Source organism: Sus scrofa, chromosome 15 (assembly GCF_000003025.6).
Source record: "Sus scrofa isolate TJ Tabasco breed Duroc chromosome 15, Sscrofa11.1, whole genome shotgun sequence".
NCBI lineage: Eukaryota > Metazoa > Chordata > Mammalia > Artiodactyla > Suidae > Sus > Sus scrofa.
Window position 1 is genome coordinate 136,410,124 of NC_010457.5, and position 20,582 is coordinate 136,430,705.

The window sequence follows — 20,582 nt, forward strand, 5'->3', positions numbered from 1 at the left end:
GTGACGGGCCGATGGCGGTTGAGACCAGAGAGCACTTGGCCACAGTCAGGCAAACGGCCACGTGCTTTACATGCTAATACCTGCAATATCACAAAGGAATGGGGAGCCAACGCCTGCACCACGATGGCTTAATTTAGGAAAGGGGAGAGGAGGGCATGTCCTGGGCTGTTGGGGAATTTGAGAGTTGTCTGTCTGCTATATACGCTTATGTTAGAAATTAGTGCCTGGGGCCAGATTCCACGTCCTTACGAACAAAGCATAGCCCAAAGGTTCACGAGTAGAAGCCACCAACCCCCGACGATCTTAAAGAGGCAGGTTTAGGGAGATGAGGTCCGGGGCTTTCTTCAGGCCACCGTGAGAAAGGCTGCTAGCAGCTGTGACAGCACGTGGTAAGCAAAGTCCCTGGTATGACAGTCTTGATGGTAATGAGACCAGGAGGAAAGCCAGGCTCTGGGCAGAGAGGGGTTGGGGCAGCTGCCCCTCACTGGGAAGAGGCTGGGGAAACCAGCCTGTGCAAAATGTGCCCCCCGGGAGTGGGTGCCTCAGTCTCGGGGTGCATGTCAGGGTTTTCCGTACAGAAATCCTCCTGCGGTTTGGCTCCACAGGAGTTTTACTAACACAATGCCAAGTTGAGAGTGAGCCTTTGGTGCTGGACTTGGTGCAAAGGCAAGTGGCGAGAACGTGGAAGCTTAGTCATACCTCTGAGCCCCGCGACAGCCGTCCCTGCAAATGCTTCAGTCTCTTGATGGAAGCTCAGTGGAATTACAGCGCGATTGCTTGAAGTTATATAACAAACAATTTTTAGCTTCGATAACAATGATTCATCAGCTCCGATCTTCTAGCCTGCTCCTTGGTGATGGACGGGCTGAGCCAGCCAATTAGGTCCAGGTGTATTTGGCTAACAACCTGGCTTGCGCTGTGCCCGGGGCCAGGCCACACTGAAAGCCCGTGGTGAGCTGGGAGGGCTGGAGGCCACCCTGGGAAGCCAGCACCATCACTGCGATGCTCAGATACAGGAGCTCTGAAGAAGCAGTCCATTCACTTGGGTCAAGCTGGGAAGACAAAGCCAGGGGAGCAGAGGCAGCTGCAAGTCAGGAAGGAACGTGGGGTATCACTTTCACTGTTGGTGTCAGTGGCCGACGTGGCTTATCCACCTGGGTTCACTTCCCCACTAGCCCCCTCTGGAAGGCTTGGCTCAAAATCCGTTTAGCGCAGTGATCACAGGAGCCACTTAGGGCTGGAGTTGGCCTTGAAGGGGTAGATTATTGGTCACTTTGGCTGCAGGAAACCAGAGCTAAAGTAGCCTGAGGTCTCCATTGCATCAACGTGGGGTGGGGACTGGGGACCGGACAAGCTGGCTGTTACCTGGTGAAGCGTGTTGGTTCATAACCGTGTGTCTGGCTGTGATGACCTCACGCCATGGTCCTCTTTCTGTCCCGGACCTCCTTATCCTCAGGGCAGGTGTCATACTTCCATCAGCAGCAGCACCTGCTCATGGCACAGGGGTCTCAAGACGGGAGCGCTGAGGAAACAGGACGCCTGGAGGAGAAGAGGTGAGCAATTTGCTGTGAAAAGCAACAAATGATTGAGCTTTATTTATGGAAGCTCACATTTTCTTTTCTTTTCTTTTTTACCCAAATTGCTTTTTATTTGTGCCGTTTCCACCAGTCACACATAAATTTTATTTTTAAATTTTTTTCAAGTTTTCATTTACTTCCTTTACAAGGGTAGTTCGGGGGTGGCCATTGGTCTCTGCTCTGAAGGGTCTCACCCACAGAGGCCGAGGGACAGGTCCCCTGACACCCTGCTGCGTCATCTCCCTGCCAGGGGCTAGTGCAGCTCGGGGGAGTCGGCAGTTAAGCTTTGCGAGCCCCGGAAATATCCTGACCCCCCAAAGCATCCCCAGAGGCCCCCAGGCACTTTCTACACAGATGGAAAAAAGCTCCAGCTGGAGTTCCCACGGTGGAGCAATGGGATCAGCTGTGTCTCTGGAGCACTGGGACGCAGGTTTGATTCCTGGCCTGGCACAGGGGGTTAAGGATCCGGAGTGGGTTGCAGCTGTGGTTCAGAACTGATCCCTGGTCTGGGAATTCCATGTGCTGTGGGGTGGCCAAAAAGGAAGAAAAAAAAGAGAAGAAAAAAGCCCCAGTTGCAGCCTCTGCCATCCCCTCCCTGCCCCAAGGGAGGGTCAGTGCTGCGCCCACACTCCGGCTCCTGCAGGGTCCTAGGGTGGTCTGAATCCCAGTGCCCTCACCCCTGGATGCTCCCTGCTCTCCGCTCCCCAGAAGCTGGCTCGGATGACCCAGGCTGCTTCCCAAGCTGCAGAACCGCCCTGAAACTTCGGGCTGTCCCTCCCGCCCTTAAGCAGAGTTGGAAGCTGCCCACCTTGCCTGATGGACCTCGCTTCTGTGTCTCTGAAGGCAGAGGCTCTGCCTGGTGTCGTGGTCCTAACAGAGAGGCCACAGGATCCCGAGGCCTGGGATGCTGGTCCACGCTGGCTCTGCCCCGGAGCTGCTGGCTCAGCCTGAGCACCGGACATAATGGCTGTGGCCCCAACTCCACGACTCCAGTTAGAGATACAGTTTTATTTTTTTAAATTTATTTTTATTTTTATTTTTTTTCATTTCTGGTCGTCCCACAGCCCGTGGAACTCTTGGGCCATGGATCAGGTCCAAGCCACAGTCTCGACCTAAAGCCAAAGCTGTGGCAGTGCCGGATCCTTAACCCCCTGTGCCCAGCTGGGGATTGAACCTGCGTCCCAGCACTCCCAAGATGCCACCAATCCCATTGCACCACGGTGGGAGCTCCGAGGTAAGGTTTTTAAATTGCTGAGCCTGGGAACATAACAGACTTGTAGGCCTTTCTGTCCTCTTCTGAGTGGCCTTGGTTCGGTCTAGTCAGGGCTGAGGGCTGACCTCCTGGGTGTGTGACCCGCCCAGTCACAGGCCTGAGCTCCGAAGGGCCTGGCACTTGGGGTTTCATGCTTTGTGGTCACCATCTTGAAATCCTTAATCATTTTATCTTTGTTTTTTTCTTTTTTCTTTTTAGGGCTGCACCCGCAGTATATGGAGGTTCCCAGGCCAGGGGTTGAATCACAGCTGTAGCCACCAGCCTACACCACAGCGACAGCCACATGGGATCCAAGCCTCATCTGTGACCTATACCACAGCTCACGGCAATGCCGGATCCTCAACCCTGTTAGTGAGGCCAGGAATTGAACCCGCATCCTCATGGATCCTACTCAGGTTCTTAACCCACTGAGCCACCGTGGGAACTTCCTTAATTGTTTTCTTTTTGAATTCGTGTTTTGCAAGAAAGGTCTGGTGGGACAATGGAGCATGAACCCCCTGCCGCCCTGCAGCTTCTCCCCCGCAACCCCATTCAGGGCCTGGGAAGGTGTGCAGGTGGGGCGGCAGGGTAGGTGCCCTGAGTTGTGGGGTTGGACACCTGCGAAGGTCGGCAGTCACCCTGCAGATACTCCTGTGCCCAAGGAGGGGGACAGAAAGAGCAGGTAAACTACTGTGATGGGTCAAGAGAGAGACCACAGCAGAAGAGAGAAAGCTTTGGGACAGAGAGCCTGCTTGTTCAGTCTGCCCTGGGCTCTGCAAACCCTGCAGCTGCGTCTGGGTCCGGCTGCCTCTCATGAGAGTAGCAGAGCTGCGTGTGGATCAATCTAAGAGTGGGGGGGGGTGTATTGTGTAACCAGGCTCCCTGACTCCTCTGGCTGGGGAGGGAGGGAAGAAGGAAAGGAGGAAGGAGGGACGCATGGCAGCGCTGTTTCCCAGGCTGCTAGAACAAAGTTCCACAAACCTGCCGGCTGAACACAGCAAAATGAATGACCTCTCAGGTCCAGAGCCTGGAAGCCTGCAGTCGAGGCGGCGCAGGGCCCTGCCCACCCTAAAACCTGCAGGGGAGATGCCCTCCTGGGATGATGCCCTCCTGGGACTAGCTGCCTTCTTCCAGCTTCCCGTGGTTGCCGGAAGCCTAGGGATTCCTGGGCTTAAAGCAGCACGTAGATCTCTGCCTCCATCATCACAGGCCTTCTTTCCTTGTGTGTCTCTGTGAGGCTCTGTTCTCATCAAGGCATCAGTTGTCTTAGGTCGGGCGGCTGTGACAAAGTACCGTAGACTGGCTGGCTTACAAAGAGCAGAAACTGGTTTCTCATGAGGTGGGGGCTGGAATTCTGAAATCAGGGAGCCAGCACAGTTGGGTTCTGGGCAGCACCCACTTCTGGGTTGCGGAGGGCAGACTTCTCATTGTACCATCATCTGCCCTCTTCCTAGAAGGGCGCTGATCCCATTTGTGGGCGCTTCACCCTCATGACCTGTTTCCGCCCCAAAGCCCCGACTTCCAAGCACCGTACTTTGCTATCAGGGTTTCTTTCATCATATAGAATTGGGGGGCGGGTATTGGAGTTCCTGTCATGGTGCAGCGGAAACAAATCTGACTAGGAACCAGGAGGATGCAGGTTCGATTCCTGGCCTCGCTCAGTGGGTTAAGGATCCGGCGTTGCTGTGAACTGTGGTGTAGGTCGCAGATGTGGCTTGGATCTGGCATTGCTGTGGCTGTGGTGTAGGCTGGCAGCTACAGCTCCGATTAGACCCCTAGCCTAGGAACCTCCATATGCCATGAGTGCAGCCCTAAAAAGACAAAAAAAAAAAAAGTTGCAAACAACCCAAACGTTCAACTTGGAAGGGATGGTGAGATGGCTCTGAGGTGCATCCCTGTGGCAGAGGGCTTGGCTGCCTTGAAGAAGCTAAATTTAGATGGGCAGACCGGATGGGAAACCCAACCCATACTACTGACGGGAAAAAGCACAGTGCATGACGCATGAGTCATATATGTGCAAAAAACCCCAACCCACCAAATATGTATTTCAAAGGCACTTGCCTATGTGTACAGGCTCAGATCTGGAAAAGTCTAGAAAAGAAAACACAGACCGGTATTAGCGGTTATTTCTGAGCCGTGGGGGACTGGGGCAGGGCTGGCTTGGGAAACCTACTCTGTTCTCCACAGAAAGTTGCCCTCATCTCTTTACGCCTGCGCTGTGACCAGGGTACGAGGGAAGCACAGAGCAGACCCGAGGCTCGGGAATGTACCTTGCTGCGGGGCTGGCGAGCATGCACAGAGGCTGTCCACCCCAATTACCTTTTGACGGTTCCCTCCCAGTCCTCCCCAGCTTGGCTTTCTGGGGATGCTGTTTTTCGTCTCTAAGAAATGCCATGCCCCTAATTGCCAGGATCTGTTTTCTGCTGGCGGGACCAGTGAGCATAAGGGGCGGCCCGCGGCCGTCCCCAGGACTGATAAGGGAGGCTTCGCTGGTCTTTGTTGGAGGCCAGCAGCCTGATTAGCATGCTCTTTGCTTCCATGAATCTTCTGTGGAATCTGTCTGGGAGGGTTTCGCCTGGTACCCTAATGCTCACGGAATGTGCACACCAGAAGCCTGCTGTCTGCATCCAGCGAGACGCAGGCGAGGGGGGCATTAACCACTTCCTTCTTGGCCAGAAGCTGGAGCTGCCTTCGAGGACAGATGACGGTGGTGGTAGGCATTTGACTGCAGGAGGTTTGAATGGTGTGTCCAGCAGCCCTTGGCAGTGCAGGCCTACGTGGGCCTAGGGATGTGATTAAATTTTTTACTTACACACACACACACGAGAAATTCTTTTCTGATGACATACAGCTAAGAAGTCTACGAATGTGTTGGTTGCATAGTCAGGATGGAAAACTGGATCTTATCTCAAAAGGTGGAATTTCATCAGCAAAATTAACTTGGCTTCAAGAAAATCAGTTGCGTCGCTGCGAAGAAAATGTGCGACCTCTTCCACTGAGAAGGGTCAGCAATGAGGTCCTACTGTGCGGCACAGGGAACTCGATCCGGTCTCTTGGGATGGACGATAGTATGAGAAAAAGAATGCAGATACATGTATGACTGGGTCGCTCTGCTGTACAGCAGAAATTGGCCCAACACTAGACATCAACTCTAACACAAAAAATAAAATGAGAACCCCCCCTCCCGCCCCGCCACAGAGATGTGTCTGAACGTGCCTGAGAGCCCAGGGATCTGGGAGGTGTGGTCCTCAAGTCCAGGGGCGCCGTTCAGCTGCAGGCTCTGTAACGCCCCCGTCAAACGGGGGATGAAGATGCCGAATTAGCTCATCTCCAGGCAGGAGAGGCAAGTGCACCCCCCTTTCTCAGAACTGCTTGGGAGAAGTACTAGCCAAGGAATCCCGTTAGACGCTGAGAAAGAACTTTCTTCGTGGGAGAGCTCTCAGGCTAAGGGGGCTTCGATGGATCACAGCGAGGGCTCTGAGCCTGGTGGTACGCAGGCAGCCTCGTGGCAGGGGTTGCGCAAGGCCGGGCTGCAGGGCTGTTCTTGTCCCCTCTATTCCCTGCATCGGCACCACACCCCACTCAGGCATCTCCTGTCGTATGTGCCCCATGAGGGAACTGATGCCTATTACGGCTGTGCCCAACTACTAGCTGGCCCGCCCTGTGCCTTTAGCCTGGGTGTTAGGGCTCCACGAAGTCCCCACCTGAGGGCAGAGGTTTGTCTTAGTTTTCGACACCTGCAGGAATAAATTCCACAAACTTGGGGGGTTAAAAGAACACACACTTGGAGTTTCCATTGTGGCTCAGCAGGTAATGAACCCAACTAGTATCCATGAGGATGTGGGTTTGCTCCCTGGCCTTGCTCAGTGGGTTAGGGTCTGACATTGCTATGGCTGTGGTGTAGGCCTGCAGCTGCAGCTTGTATTTGACTCCTAGCCCAGGAAACTCCATGTGCCACTGGCGCGGCCCTAAAAAGCAAAAAATCCAACAAAACCAGACGAAACCAAAACAACACACACTGATTCGCTTCCGGTCCAGGAAGTCACAAGTCGGGAATCTGTTTCCCTGGGCTGAAGTCAAGGTGTTGGCAGGACTGGTTCCTTCTGGAGGCTTTTAGGGCAGAAGCAGAGCTTTTGTCTTTTCGGTTTCTAGAGGCCGCCTGTACTCCTCGGCCGTCGCCCCTTCTGCCACCTTCAAAGCCGGCACTCCCACCTCTGCTGGTCACCCCTCTGCCTTCTCCCCTCGGTGGTCAGAGGTCCCTCTGTCCTCTTCTTACAAGAACATTCGGGATTATGTTTAGGGCCCACCCAGATTAATCCAGGGGGATCTCCCCATCTCAGCAGCCATCTCTCCATTCTAATCACTTCCACCGAGTCCCTTCTTTATTTTTTTATTACTCAAATTAATTTATCACATCTGTAGTTATATAATGGTCCTAAAAATCCAATTTCACAGGATTCCCATCCCAAAACCCAAGCACATCCCCCCAACCCCCAAACTGTCTCCTCTGGAGACCATAAGGTTTTCAACGTCTGCGAGTCAGCATCTGTTCTGCAAGGAAGTTCATTGTATCCTTTTTTCAGATTCCACATGTCAGTGAAAGCATTTGATGCTGGTGCCTCATTGTATGGCTGACTTCACTTAGCATGTTAATTTCTAGGTCCATCCATGTTGCTAAAAATGCTGGTATTTCATTCCTTTTAATGGCTGAGTAATATTCCATTGAGTATACGTGCCACATCTTCTTTCTCCACTCCTATGTCGATGGACATTTAGGTTGTTTCCATGTCTCGGCTATTGCAAATAGTGCTGCAGTGAACATTGGAGTACATGAGTCTTTGTGAGTTGTGGTTTTCTCTGGATGGATGCCCAGGAATGGGATTGCTGGATCAAATGGGAGTTCTAAGTTTAGTTTTCTGAGGAATCTCCATCCTGTTTTCCACAGAGGTTGCATCAATTTACAATGCCACCCACCAAGTCCCTTCTGCCAGGTCAGGAAACACCCACAGGTTAGAGGGATTGGGACATGGGCATCTTTCTTGGGGGTGCCGCTGAGCTGTTTAGCTCACTGCCCAAGGGAGAGAGAAGACCGGAAATAGGTTATTGGAAGCACCTCCAAGTCTGGGGAAGGGATGAAAGTGGAGCGAATGAAGGAGGCAGAAGAAAGAGGCTCTGCCGTTCAGCCCACATGTTAATGGACACCAGGGGAAGGGGAGCTGGAAAGAGACAGAGCAGGGTTTGACTTTTTCACGGATCTCCTCATTGCCTGGAACGGTGCCAGGCACAGAGTAGGTGCCCAAGAAGTGTTTGTTGAGTGACTGAATCAACGAGAACATTGCCGCTCGCTGGGCAGGAGCTGTGTGGGCATCCTGGGCTGGCATCTCCCTGAGGCTGGGCTCTGTAAACCCACCTGGGAAGCTGAGATGCAGGCTGGCTGTGACCTGGGCTGGGAACAACAATGGGGCCCGAAGAGCCGGCTTCTCTACCTGCTGTTTCAGGGGCTCGTGTCCACCTTCAGAACAGGTGAGCCTTGCGGACGGTTGCGTTGAACCCAGAGAAGAGCTGAAGGCGCGTGGACTGGATGCTGATGGGGTTTGGCGTGCAGACATGCGAGCCCCTTGCAACTTCAGGCTTTGGACTTCATCCCACTTTCTAAGGGAGAAGATGTGCATCTTAGAAGCACGGAGATTCTTTCCTAGAAGTCGAGGAGTAGATTCCACGCCAACAAGCGAACTCTTTATTATTCAGAAAATTCCTCTCTTCTTCCAATCTTTCCTGCTTCTGAGACGGAACTGAAATGTCCCTGCTCCCTGACTGTGACCCAGGACTCACCGCTGATGAGAGCGTGTGTTCTCTCCCCGGCCGGCTGGCTGCGTCCAGCAGACAGAGGCTGGCTTCCCCTCGCTGGTTCCTCACTTGAGCTGCAGGAGCCCTTCCCATCTAATCACGCGGGCCTGCCAAATCCAGGTGGAGCACACCGGTCAGCATTCTCCCAAGTGGATGCTGTGGCCAGCGGGTGAATGATGGAGCTGCCTCCCCACAGAATGTTCCAGGGCTTTGAGGCCTGTTCAGACCAGAGGATGCTGCTTGTTAACTTCCTCTGCCGGCTTCATAATGAGCACGTGTCCATCTCCTGTTAGGGGCTTTGATAGCGGATTTCTTAGAATTCAGAGACAGTGATTCATTTTCTGAGCCTACAAGTTAGGCTGAAATAAGCATTCTGCTAGGCTCTGTGTTTACCCTGATAGAGGGTCCCCCAGGCTGGAGGTTCACTCATTGACTCAACAATTCTTTCGTTTATCCAGGACCTAAGGGTATCTTCCGTGTGCTGGGCATAGTGACCACAGAGAAGGCTGGAGTTGGTGGGCGACAGACACATAAAGAGCCTCCCTCGGGCTTTGTGCTGGAGACGGGTCTGCATCAAGAACTCGGGTGCCCAGAGGATGGAGTGAGGGTTGGCCTGGGCTGAGGGCAGGAAGGAGAATTTGGAGGAGCAGAGGGAGGAGGTGCCATTTGGTTTCCCAGGTAAAGAAGTAAAGGACGAGAGGAGACATGGGTCCCGCGAGAGGGAGAGAGCAGCTTCTGACCTCTGCCTGAGAGCCCGTTCACGTGTCCATTCAGGGTGCCGGGCGGGCAGGGCAGAGGGTGGGGGAGAGAGAGCTGGGGCAGAGTGGGGGGCTGCAAGTCTTTTTCTCTTGCAAGTAACAGGGTTGCAGCAAAGATTCTTAAACAGAAGAGCAGCATGGCGACCGGGGGCTGCTTGGCAGGTGGACTAGGGAGATGAGACCTGGGGGCTGGGAGGCAGGGAGATGGGTGGGGGAGAGTTTGTTCCCGCTGCGGGGCAATACTGTAAGGACCAGAGCTGAGCAGAGGGATGGAGGGAGGGGAAGGCCTTGGAGGTGCTCAGTCATCAGGTACATTCTGGGCTGAGCCGTGTTCCCCATAATTCACACGTTGGAGCCCTAACCCCAGGACTTCAGACCGTACTAGGAGGCAGTCCTTAAAGAGGTCTTTAAGTTACCGTGAGGTCTTTATGGTGGGTCCTCATCCAATCTGGCTGGTGCCCTGATAAGAAGAGGAGATTAGGGAGTTCCTGTTGTGGCTCAGCGGGCAATGAATCCGGCAAATACCCATGAGATTTCAGGTTCCATCCCTGGCCTCGCTCAGTAGATTAAGGATCCAGTGTTGCCATGAGCTGTGGTGTAGGTCACAGACGCAGCTCGAATCTGGTGTTTCTGTGGTTGTGGTGTAGGCTGGCAGCTGTAGCTCTGATTCGACCCCTAGCCTGGGAACTTCCACATGCTGCGGGTACAGCCCTAGAAAAAAAGAAAAGAAAAGAAAAAAAAAAAAAAAGGAGGTTAGACACAGACACCCACAGAGAGAAGATGCTGTGAAGACACAGGGCAAAGGCTACCGTCCAGAAGCCCAGGAAGGGGGCCTGAAAGGAATTAAACCCTGTGGATGCTTTGATCTTGCGCTTCTAGGCTTCAGGATGGGAGAAAATACATTTCTGTTATTTAAGTCTGTTCCCCCTCGTTAGGCAGCCCGAGGAGACCAGGACGGGGTTCGGGGGAAGGAAGTGGCCTCTCCCCGGAGACCGAGGGCCACCAGATGATGTCCGTCCCACAGCCATTGGCTCTGTCATGATCTCAGGGACCCCCAGGGAAGAGCAGCTTTAGGGGGAATTCAGGGAGTTGGTGAAAGACCCTAGAAAGGGACCAAGGAGCAAAAAGCCAAGAGTCTAGGGAAAGGGGGGTCACAGAGGGGAGGGGATTCGTGGAGGAAGATGGCGGGGCACCAGTAGGGTCAGAGGCTGCGGGTCAAGCTGCTTGAGGACAGAGGACAGTCATCAACTTGTCAGGGACATGGCGTGGCCGGCTGAGGACCAGCAGGGCCAGGAGTGAAGGGCCATGGCCAGGGGACCAGGGGATGGGCAGCAGCTCTGCCCCAGCAGGACCTACTGCTATCATGGGGCAAAGTCCTCATCGGTCTAGAAGGGGTTGCTCTTGGTAGGGATTCGCCCCTGAGGGTTCTGGAAGTTGGTCCTGGGAGGTGGGACATGCTGGCGGCAGGGCTGCCGGGGGACACCTGGAAAGAAGAAGAGCTGAGGGCGCAGGCTCTCCTCCCCCTGCTTCCTGCTGACCTTGCCTTTCAACGAAGAGTGAAAACAGTACAAAGAAATAGAAAAGAGGACCAGAAAAACTGAAGGGAAAAGTCAACTAGGAAGGAAACTGAGTGGAAGGAAGGAAGCAAGGATGGAAAAGACGGACCTCGATGATCGAAGACAACCCAGAGTGGAGCGCCCAGCTTCAGGGGCCCCGAAGCCTCAGCCTGGAGGGCGCATGCCTGGCTCCCCGGGTCCCTGGGTGAGCCGCTAGCCCCTGTCAGCCTCTGCTCCTTCCCAGGTGTGGAGCAGGCACCCGGGCCCCTGCCTCTGCTCCTGGTCCCTCCGGGGTGGCCCCTCCCTGCTGGGTAGTCCATCTGGCCACTCTGATGGGGACGCAGAGCCAGCATCCTCTGGCCAACGTCCCACGGAGCAGGGCTTCCTGACTTGGCTTCTTCCTCTCTGCTCAACCTATTATCGGGGACACTGATGCAAACTTGGATGACCTGTTGATCGAAATTTCAAGTGACATGAGGCTGCGCATGATATTAAGTGTGCTGGAATCAACTCTGGACCCAAGAGGACCCTGAGGGCTAGATTCTGCAGTGAACTGAGCTGGAGGTGCTGAAAGGTGGTCCTGGCGGGCCTGCCTCAGCATCCCAGTGTGAGCGCCGGACAGCTGCTCCTCTCCAAGCCTGACCGTGAGCCACGCCAGCCTGAGGAAGCCCATGGAGGTTCACTTTTTCCTGTCTTGTTACATAAGCGTACTTACATGAGAAAATACGGGACACGTATTCTTTTGTGAATCCCAGCCAGGAAAAATTTGGTCTCAATTCAAGGCCCACTGTGCTTCCTTCCACCTGTCAGTGGAAACCTGTCCTGTTTCCCTTTTTGCATTGTCTTCCAGGAAGCTCAGTGTGAAAGCTTGCCGTTATATTTTAAGGAACTGAAGGAATTAGCTCTGCTTTTCTTTCGCCTACTGGCAGCTTCCTAATTTTGCCTGTACTGTGGCCTGTTTCATGTGTATGTTTATCACAAGATACTTAAACATCTTTATAGATGGGCCGTAGGGGTTATTTTAAAGCCTTGCTCTAAGGTACAGAACAGCCTAACTGGTGAAGGACAGCTACGTGGCCAAGAGTTGATTTTGCAACAGGACATCTGAAAATGATGTAGAGAGTTGGCTGTAAATATAGGGTGACAAAGGACTTACAGGACAATGGCGTGGTTGCCCAGATGTCCCCAGGCTCTGAGACTGAAATGGCCTATAGCATTAGGGCTAGGGGAGGCTCTGGTTCCCCTGAGCTGTGCCCTGGTCACCTGTGCCCTGGTCCTGGTGCCAGGTTGGACTTTGAGACAGATGGGGACAGGCCAGTGTGTCCGAGCTGATGGACAGCCTTGGTCAGGGGACAAGAGGGACTATGTCGAGGTCATCCATGTGTGAGGGCCGTGTAGACAAGGGTTAGATCCTTCAGGTGCTTCCAGATGATGGTCCAGGGTGAGGAGCCAGAGGCTGGCTCAGTATAAAGCTTCCCCTGGTCCTTATCACCTACGGTGAGTTAGTGGTGATGAGGTTCCAGGCAACAGAGGCATCCAAGGGGAAGCCTGCGGCCACTTCCCTAGGACACTGTGGAGCGTTTTGTGCAAGAGGTGGGGTTGAACTCCCAACTCTGAGAGTCCATCACTTGGCATCCTACGGATGAACTGATGTTGGAAACCTGGGCGGGAGAAGCGAGCTACTCGGAGAATCCCAGGACGAGAAGGACCTTCCCAGCCTCTGAGATGAGCCTTGACCTCGGCTTTGCAGAATCAGCGTTTTGCCCTGCAGCCTGCTGTTCATCTGCCCAGTGTGGGTGGCGGGGCAGGTTCTGGGGAGAAATGGGATGTGGGGTTGGGAACCTTTGGGGACGAGGAGGGGCCCAGTGGGCTCCTCGTTTCCAGATTTGAGCTTTTCTCCACCTGCGGCCGCCATGCCTTCTGCAAATACAAACCTCAGGTGAGTTCTCTGCTTTCCCAAAGCTCTCCTGGAGATTTTGGTCTTAGAAACAATTTTTTGGCCTGTTTTGGTGACTCCGCCTTAGGGAGATTGTATTTAAGGCGTGAGGGGGGTGTGTGGTTTCCTTACGGGTGCCAACTTCAGGATTGGGGCCATAAAGCTGCTGGGGACCCAGGATGTCACTGAGACAGGCAGCGATTCGGCCTTGGAGGCTTACCGAGCTCCTGGGGGGAGGCTAAGGCAGCCTCAGCCCCCGGTCCTCAGGGAGGATGCAGAGACCGCGAGGGAAGATGGTGGGGTGGGGTGGGGGCTGAAGAGGAGCCCTGCTGAGCCCCCAGGGCGTGCCAGGCGCAGGAGGCATTGGGCTGCAAAGGTGAACGGGTCTGGATTCCTGTGCATCAGGAGCCCCCGGAGCGGGGTGGGCACAGAGCAGAGCGAATGCCCACCCAGGTGACCAGAGGGGCCACACGGTGGGGGCGGGGTGTGTGTTCACCCCATGACGTGGGTGATATGTCACCCAGAGATCCCGGTGGTTGGGGATGGGGCATGCGCAGCACGAACAGCTCAGGGACAAAACTTGGGGCAGTGAGCCCGCGTGGGGGAGGAGGGCCCAGGGAGGAGGTGACACCTCTGGCCAGCCAGGCCGATGGGCAGGATGTCCACTCTGCTCCGCTGGCAGCAGGCAGAGCGCCTCCCCTTTGTTCTAAGCGCCTCCCTCCTCGGGCCTTCACAGCATCCTGCGCATTTGTCAATAATCGAGAAACCCTTCACAGGCGGGACCAGGCTTCCCAACCTGGATTTGCCCTTAATAATTTCCAGCTTTTTAATCCCATCCATCAGCCCTTCTGGAGAGTGCACTTACTGCAGCCCAGGAAAGGAGCTGGCGGGGGTCCTACAAGGGGGGGAGGAGGGAGGAGGGAGATAGAGGCGCAGCCGCACAGGCTTTAGAGAGTCAAGCAAACCCAGCCGGGAACAGAACGGAGGGCAGCTTCGGGGAGCACTGTGAGCTCGGGCGCATCCCCCCAGCTCCACCCTTATTCTAGCTTCCTCCCCACGTTCAGTTCAGCCTCCAGCTTAATCACAATCAAAGGCTTCTCTGAACCCGGAGGGAACCCACCGCTTGCGAACCAACCTGCTACCTCCTTGGCCCCTTGGCTGGATCCGTCTCTACTGTGGAAAGAGTCTGCATGTGTGAATAGAGGCTGGGGGAGGCGGCCCGAGAGGCCTCCTTTTCTCAGGACCCCACTAATGTGGCATGGCCTGGGTGCCCACTGTCACGGGCATCTGAGCCTTTTAGACAAGAGGGCCATTTGTCACCGTCAGCGGTTTCCAGGAAAGCACCCTCGAGGGGCCCCCTTCTCCAGGGGGGTGCCAGGCTCTCCGCATCTTTCTCTCCATCTAAAGCACCCGGTGTGGGTGGAACAGCGGCGGAGGAAAGCCTGTGGGTGGCACTTAGGGAATCTGCCGGCACTGCCAGCTTCCCCGTCAGCCTGGCCTGGGGCGTAGAACCAGATCCCAGCACTGGACTGAATTTCCCTCTGGGGCCCGAAGACCCTGAGATTTCCCGGACCGGGTCTCAGGGGTTGGGGGAGGGCTCAGGGCCCCTCTCCCGACTCCCATCCCACCCAGAGAGAGCCCCTCTGGTCAGCTTTACGTGTTGCAATTCGATGTAAGATTTTGGTGGATCAGAGAAAGCCTTTCTTTTACCTGAGCAGCCCCGGGACCATCAGTGGAGCAGACGGGCCCCGAAGTGGCTCTGGGTGTCCGGCCTCCGCCCTGGGGCTCTTGACCTCTGGCTGACAGGTGTCTCTGTGTTTGTCCAGGTCCTCACACTGGAACCGGAGTGCCCGAGGGCAGTTGCTTGTCTCCCCTCCACGTCTCACGTGTGTCGTGACCACCCAGCCAAGGGCAGGGGCTGCCCTAAGAAGGCCCAGCAGTCAGTCCTTGTCCACCGAGGCTCACAAGCGACCGTCCCTGTGTCCTTGTCCACGTTGCTCACCCGAAGCAGCCACCTCCCCCATCGCCTAGGGACCCGCAGGCAGGACCACCCACTCCGAGGAGGGACGTTTGAGAGGAGCCTTGAAAGGTCATACTGGGTACACAGGGGTGGGGGAAGGGCAGAGCAAAGGTGGCATTTGGGGCCTCTGGGGGACAGACGGGGCTGGCGTGGCTGGTCCACCGTGAGGCGAGGGAGAGGAGTGAAGCAAAGCAGGGCCGGGACTCTGGGTTTCTTCACAGGGGCGAGGAGAAGCACTGGACCATTTGGGGTGACTCACTGTTAAAACAGGCCCTGCTGGCTGCAGTGCTGAGCCTTGAGGCCTTGAGGCCTTGAGTGGAACGTTCTCGCACGCTTTCCCCTTTGGCTGGGTGGTTTAAGGAGTCTTACCAGGCTCTCGGATGGCCCCTCTCTTGGGCTGTGTCTGCTCTTGCTCTAGGGCTAGACTGGGGTGTGGGTTTTGGGGGAGCCCCCTGAGTTAGAGTGCCCTTCTCATCACCATCAAAGGCACACGACGTGTTCCCGAGGAGAGGCAGGCCTGTGCCCTGTCGAGTGGGGGCCTCTGGGGGCTTGGAAAGGCCCGAGGCAGGTCTCCCACAGGGAGCTCCAGGCCACGGTGCAGCGGGATGGAGGCCGCCAAGAGCAGCCTTGAAGGGGCCTGGCCTGGGGGGTGCCCGGGTCTGAGTGGGAAGAAGAGCCACAGATGAACTGACCTTGTGCGAGGGGGTGTCCAGAGAAGCCTTTAAAGGTAAGGTGCCTGAAAGCAGCTTGCTTTATTTTATTTTATTTTATTTTATTTTAATCTTATTTTGCTTTTAAGGGCCTCACCCACAGCATATGGAGGTTCCCAGGCTAAGAGTCCAATTGGAGATACAGTTGCTGGCCTACACCACAGCCACAACCATGCAGGATCCAAGCCGCATCTGCAAACTACACCACAGCTCACGGCAATGCTGGATCTTTAACCCACTGAGTGAGGCCAGGGATCAAACCCTCATCCTCCTGGATCCTAGTCAGGTTCTTTAATTCTGAGCCATGACGGGAACTTCCTGAAAACAGTTTTTTTTTTTTTTTTAAATTTTTAAAAAATTTTATTAGAGTACAGTTGACTTCCAATGTTGTATTAGTTCAGGTGTACATCAAAATGAATCAGTCATGCATATACGTATATCCATTTTTTTTCCCATGTAGGTTACTGCAAACTATTGAGTAGATTTCCCTGTGCTATACAGTCAGTCCTTTTTAATTATCTATTTTATACAGTAATGCGTGTATCTTGTTTCCACCCTCCCAATTCCTCCCTCCCCATCCCATGGTTGCCCTTTTGGTAACCAGAAGATTGGTTTTGAAATCTGTGAGTTTGTTTCTGTTTTATAAATAAGTTCTTTCGTATCATTTTTTTAAATTAGATTCCACATAGAAGTGATATCATGTGATTGTCTTTGTCTGACTTCACTCAATAAGATAATCTCTAGATCCATCCAAGTTGCTACAAACGGCATCATTTCACTCTTTTTTATGGCTGAGTAGTATTCCACTGTGTACATGTACCACATCTACTTCATCCACTCCTCTGTCGATGGACATTTAGGTGGCTGCCATGTCTTGGCTGTTGTGAATAGTGCTGTGATGAACACTGGGATGCATGTATCTTTTCAAATTCTGGTTTACTCTGGATAGATGCCTGGGAGTGGGATTGCTGGATCATATGGTAATTCTACATTTAGTTTTTTTAAGGAACCTCCATTCTGTTCTCCATAGTGGCTACACTAGTTTACATTTCCACCCACAGTGTAGAAGGGTTCCCTTTTCTCCACACCCTCTCCAGCATTTATTATTTGTAGATATTTTGATTACCGCCATTCTGACTGGTGTGAGGTGGTATCTCAGTGTGTTTTTGATTTGATCTCTAATAATTAGTGATGTTGAGCATCTTTTCATGTGTTTTTTTGTTTGTTTGTTTTGTTTTTTTTTTTTGCCGTCTGTCTCTCTTCTTTGGGGAAATGTCTATTAAAATCCTCTGCTCATTGTTTGAGTGAGTTGTATGTTTTTTACGATGCAAAGCTGCATGAAATGTTTGTATATTTTGGAGATTAATCCCTTGTTAGTCGCTTTGTTTGCAAAGATTTTTCTCCCATTCTATGCGTTGTCTCTTTATCTTTTATTGTTTCTTTTGCTGTGAAAAAGATTTCAAGTTTAATTAGGCCCCATTTGTTTACTTTTGTTTTTATTTTCATTACTCTAGGAGGTGGATCCAAAAAGATGTTACTGTGATTTCTGCCAAAGAGTGTTCTGCCTCTCTTCTCCTCTAGGAGTTTCATAGTAGCTGGCCTTATAGTTAGATCCTTAATCCATTCTGAGTTTTTTTTGTGTGTGTGTGGTGTTTGTTCGAGAATGTTCTAATTTCACTCTTTTACTTGTAGCTGTCCCGTTTTCCCAGGACCACTTATTGAAGAGACTGTCTTTCCTCCACTGTATGTTCCTGCCTCCTTTGTCATACATGAGTTGACCATAGGTGCTTGGGTTTATTTCTGAGCCTTCTCTCCTGTTTTTAATGCCACTGAAAGCTTTTTTAAAGGAGGAAGTTGGAGTTCCCATCATGGCAAAGTGGAAACAAATCCGACTAGGAACCATAAGGTTGTGGGTTTGCTCCCTGGCTTTGCTCAGTGTGTTATGGAACTGGTGTCACATGATCTGTGGTGTAGGTCGCAGATGCGGCTCGGACCCTGTATTGCTGTGGCTGTGGTGTAGGCTGGCGGCTGTAGCTCTGATTGGACCCCTAGCTTGGGAACCTCCATATGCCGAGGGTGCAGCCCTAAAATTCCAAAAAAAAAGGATGAAGTTGGTTGGGCAGTGACGGGGAGGAGGGTGGTGCAGGCGGGGGGGGAGGGGGGAGCAGATGAACAGGTGCAGAGGACAGACAGTGGGGAGGGCAGGAGCCCTGGTGGCTTATATTTCTAGGATGTGCTGCGGATAACACGACGGGAGGTGGGACAGTGGATGGCCTGTGGGTCACGCCAAGAGTCACACCTTCTCTGGACTTAGAGGCTGGGAAGGTGTTCAGGAGGGCACCTGGCCATCTGGGTGCACGTGGAGGGCAGACTCAATGGCAGACTCAGTGGTGAGAGAGCAGTGGTCAGGAGCTACCTGTCCAACGAGGGGGGACTTCAGCCAGGGGGATGCGATAGGGAGAAAAGGCTCAAGTGAGCTAAGATATTAGGAGAAGAAGACAAATAGAGGACTGGGTGGAGACTGCAGCCGACCCGAGTGGAGGTGACACCTTCCTTGACCAAAGGGCAGGGCCTATGTCCCTACCAGGAGCTGAAGCCCGGAGAGCAGGTGTGCAGGTGAGAGGAGGCAGAAGGGGATCTGCCGCGTTTGGACCGCTGAGGGGTGGAGTGGCGATCAGGGTGGCAGGTGGTCAGTCTGTACATGAGGATGGAGGGGTGGGGGTGAGGGGCCTAGAAGACGGTCCCGTGGCACGAGCAGAGGAGAGGGTCAGAACCCACAGGGCATCAGTGTTGGAAAACTAACGATGTCTGCAAAGGAGGAACAACCCAGCAAGGTCGGAAGGATAAATACCACCACGTCTCTAAGGTTCTGAAGCCTTTGTTTATCAGGATTAGAAGCTGATTCCAATGGTTCAAAGCCAGTTTCTGAACTCTTTGCTTTTTCCTACTTTGGCATCTTTGCAGAAGAAGCTGCACCGCCGTACCCTAAGTTCTGTTGGACGCCCCCCAGCCTCTGCCCTCTCCACCCCAACACCCGTGCTAAGCTCTGCCCCAGTACATTCGGAGGCTGGCTACTGGTCTTGGAAGAAAGCAAAGTCCTGAGCTGGTTCTGATTAAAGTCAAAGGAAACTTGGAGGCTCTTTTAGTGGGACGCCCTTTTTTCCGTATAATGGGGTGAGCTGAGTCAGGAGCATGGCTTCCAAGGGCAGCTGGACCTGAGGAGCAGGATGACTTCTGGCTCCAGTGTCTGGCCTGTGTCCTCAGGTCCACTGTCAGCATTGGAGGGTCAGCTACGAAGCGCCCCTTGAACTTGAGAAAAGCGCCTGTCTCCTTTGTTTCCCTGTCACTCTCTTCCTAGCTCTACACTGCAGGTGAAGGAGTCCAAATTTGGCAGGTTAATTAACTTTCCGTATTTTCCTCTCTCTCCCGCTGAGTGGCAAGTGTGCTCTGATGGATCTGGGTCACATTTTCTATTGTAATTCCTTCAGTCTTGGATCAGTGATCTGGGGGGCTTGGATTTCTCTTCCTAGATGCCTGTCATTTTTTCCAGAGGCTGGTTCATCCGCCGTCTCTCCCAGCATCAGGCTCAGCTCGCAGGAGGCAGTGAAGCGAAGCCCCAGGGCGTTTGTGACAGCTGACATATTCCCCACAAGCTGCGGACCGATTCACCTTAAATGAGGATTTATGATCAATCCTCATAAATTAAGGCTTCCTTGTGAGTCCCAGGCGAGACCCTTGCCTGCAAGTCTTGGTTAATTAGCATGGGAAGCATCTTTGCTCCTTCAGGGATAAAAGCCAGTGTGTGGACTAAAGCAGCATCTTTCTATTTCTCGGTAGAGTTGCTGGCATCCAAGTCCCAGACCCCAGCTGGAAAGAGGCCATGCCATGGACGAGTGACTTACAGTCTAGTTCTAGAAGGTTCAAAACCAGGACTGTTTCTGGGGACTAAACTCCACTCTGCATGTCATCAGCTGTCTGGGCTTCCTCTCTTTCTCGGTCTCTGGAGCACTCGCTCACACTCACACCCTCACGTGGCCGCCCTCTGCTCTGCTCGGCGCCAGCTCTGTGCCCTTGCCAGTTACTGAACGTGCCCACCTGTGTCCTCATCTCTGCAAAAGGGTAGCATGGTAACTGATCCCTCGGTGGTGGGTTGAATAGCAGTCCTCTCCCTCGCTATGTCCGTACCCCAGATCCTGGTACCTGCAAACGGGACCTTATTTGGAAATGGGGTCTTTGCAGATGTAACGACTTAAGGATCTAGAGCATCCTGGATTCACGTGGACCCTGTGGACTGAAAAACAGTGCACAACCGAAAATTGAGATTAGGTTTGACTCAGTGGGCTTGCTGAGGACTTCGGCCTGGGAAGCAGCCTCTCAGCACTGAGGCACGGCTCCAAAGAGGTCAGGGAAGAACCTGATATACAGGAGTTTTTGCACCAAAACCCAGGGAGGTGGACCATCAAAAAGCTACTGTTAATTAAAGAAAAGCCAACCATCTCGGGTTAATGAATGCAGTGGTTTTCTATGTAGAGGAAGATGCAGGGGTCTGGGCTTATTAGATACAAAACTACTGTATATGAAATAGATCAACAACAAGGTCCTACTTAAACTATAGTCAATATCATGTGAAAAACCATAATGGAAAAGAATCTGAAAGAGAATATAAATATGTATAATTGAATCTCTTTGCTATATACCAGAAACTGACCCAACATTGTAAATCAACCATACTTCAATTTTTAAAAGTTAAAAAAACGGAGTGGGCTCATTGAAGTCACTCCTTTGGGAGTTCCTGTTGTGGCTCGGCAGGTTCAGAACCCGACATAATATCCACAAAGATGCGTGTTTGATCCCTGGCCTTGCTCAGTGAGTCAAAGATCCGGTATTGCCACAAGCTGAGGCATAGGTCATAGGCATTGGTCTCAC

General features: G+C 53.1%; 1 long non-coding RNA gene across 3 annotated transcripts; it reads left to right on the top strand.

Moving 5' to 3' along the window:
* Positions 2,279-20,313, top strand: LOC106506422. Of its 3 annotated transcripts, XR_001301697.2 has the most exons (4): positions 2,279-2,811; positions 14,753-15,015; positions 18,621-19,371; positions 19,494-20,313. It is a non-coding gene; the product is annotated as an uncharacterized LOC106506422 (long non-coding RNA). The 3 variants fall into 3 exon arrangements; XR_001301696.2 differs by lacking the exon at positions 2,279-2,811 and having other exon boundaries at positions 13,915-15,015; XR_002339202.1 differs by lacking the exons at positions 2,279-2,811; positions 14,753-15,015 and having other exon boundaries at positions 17,767-18,830; positions 19,207-19,371.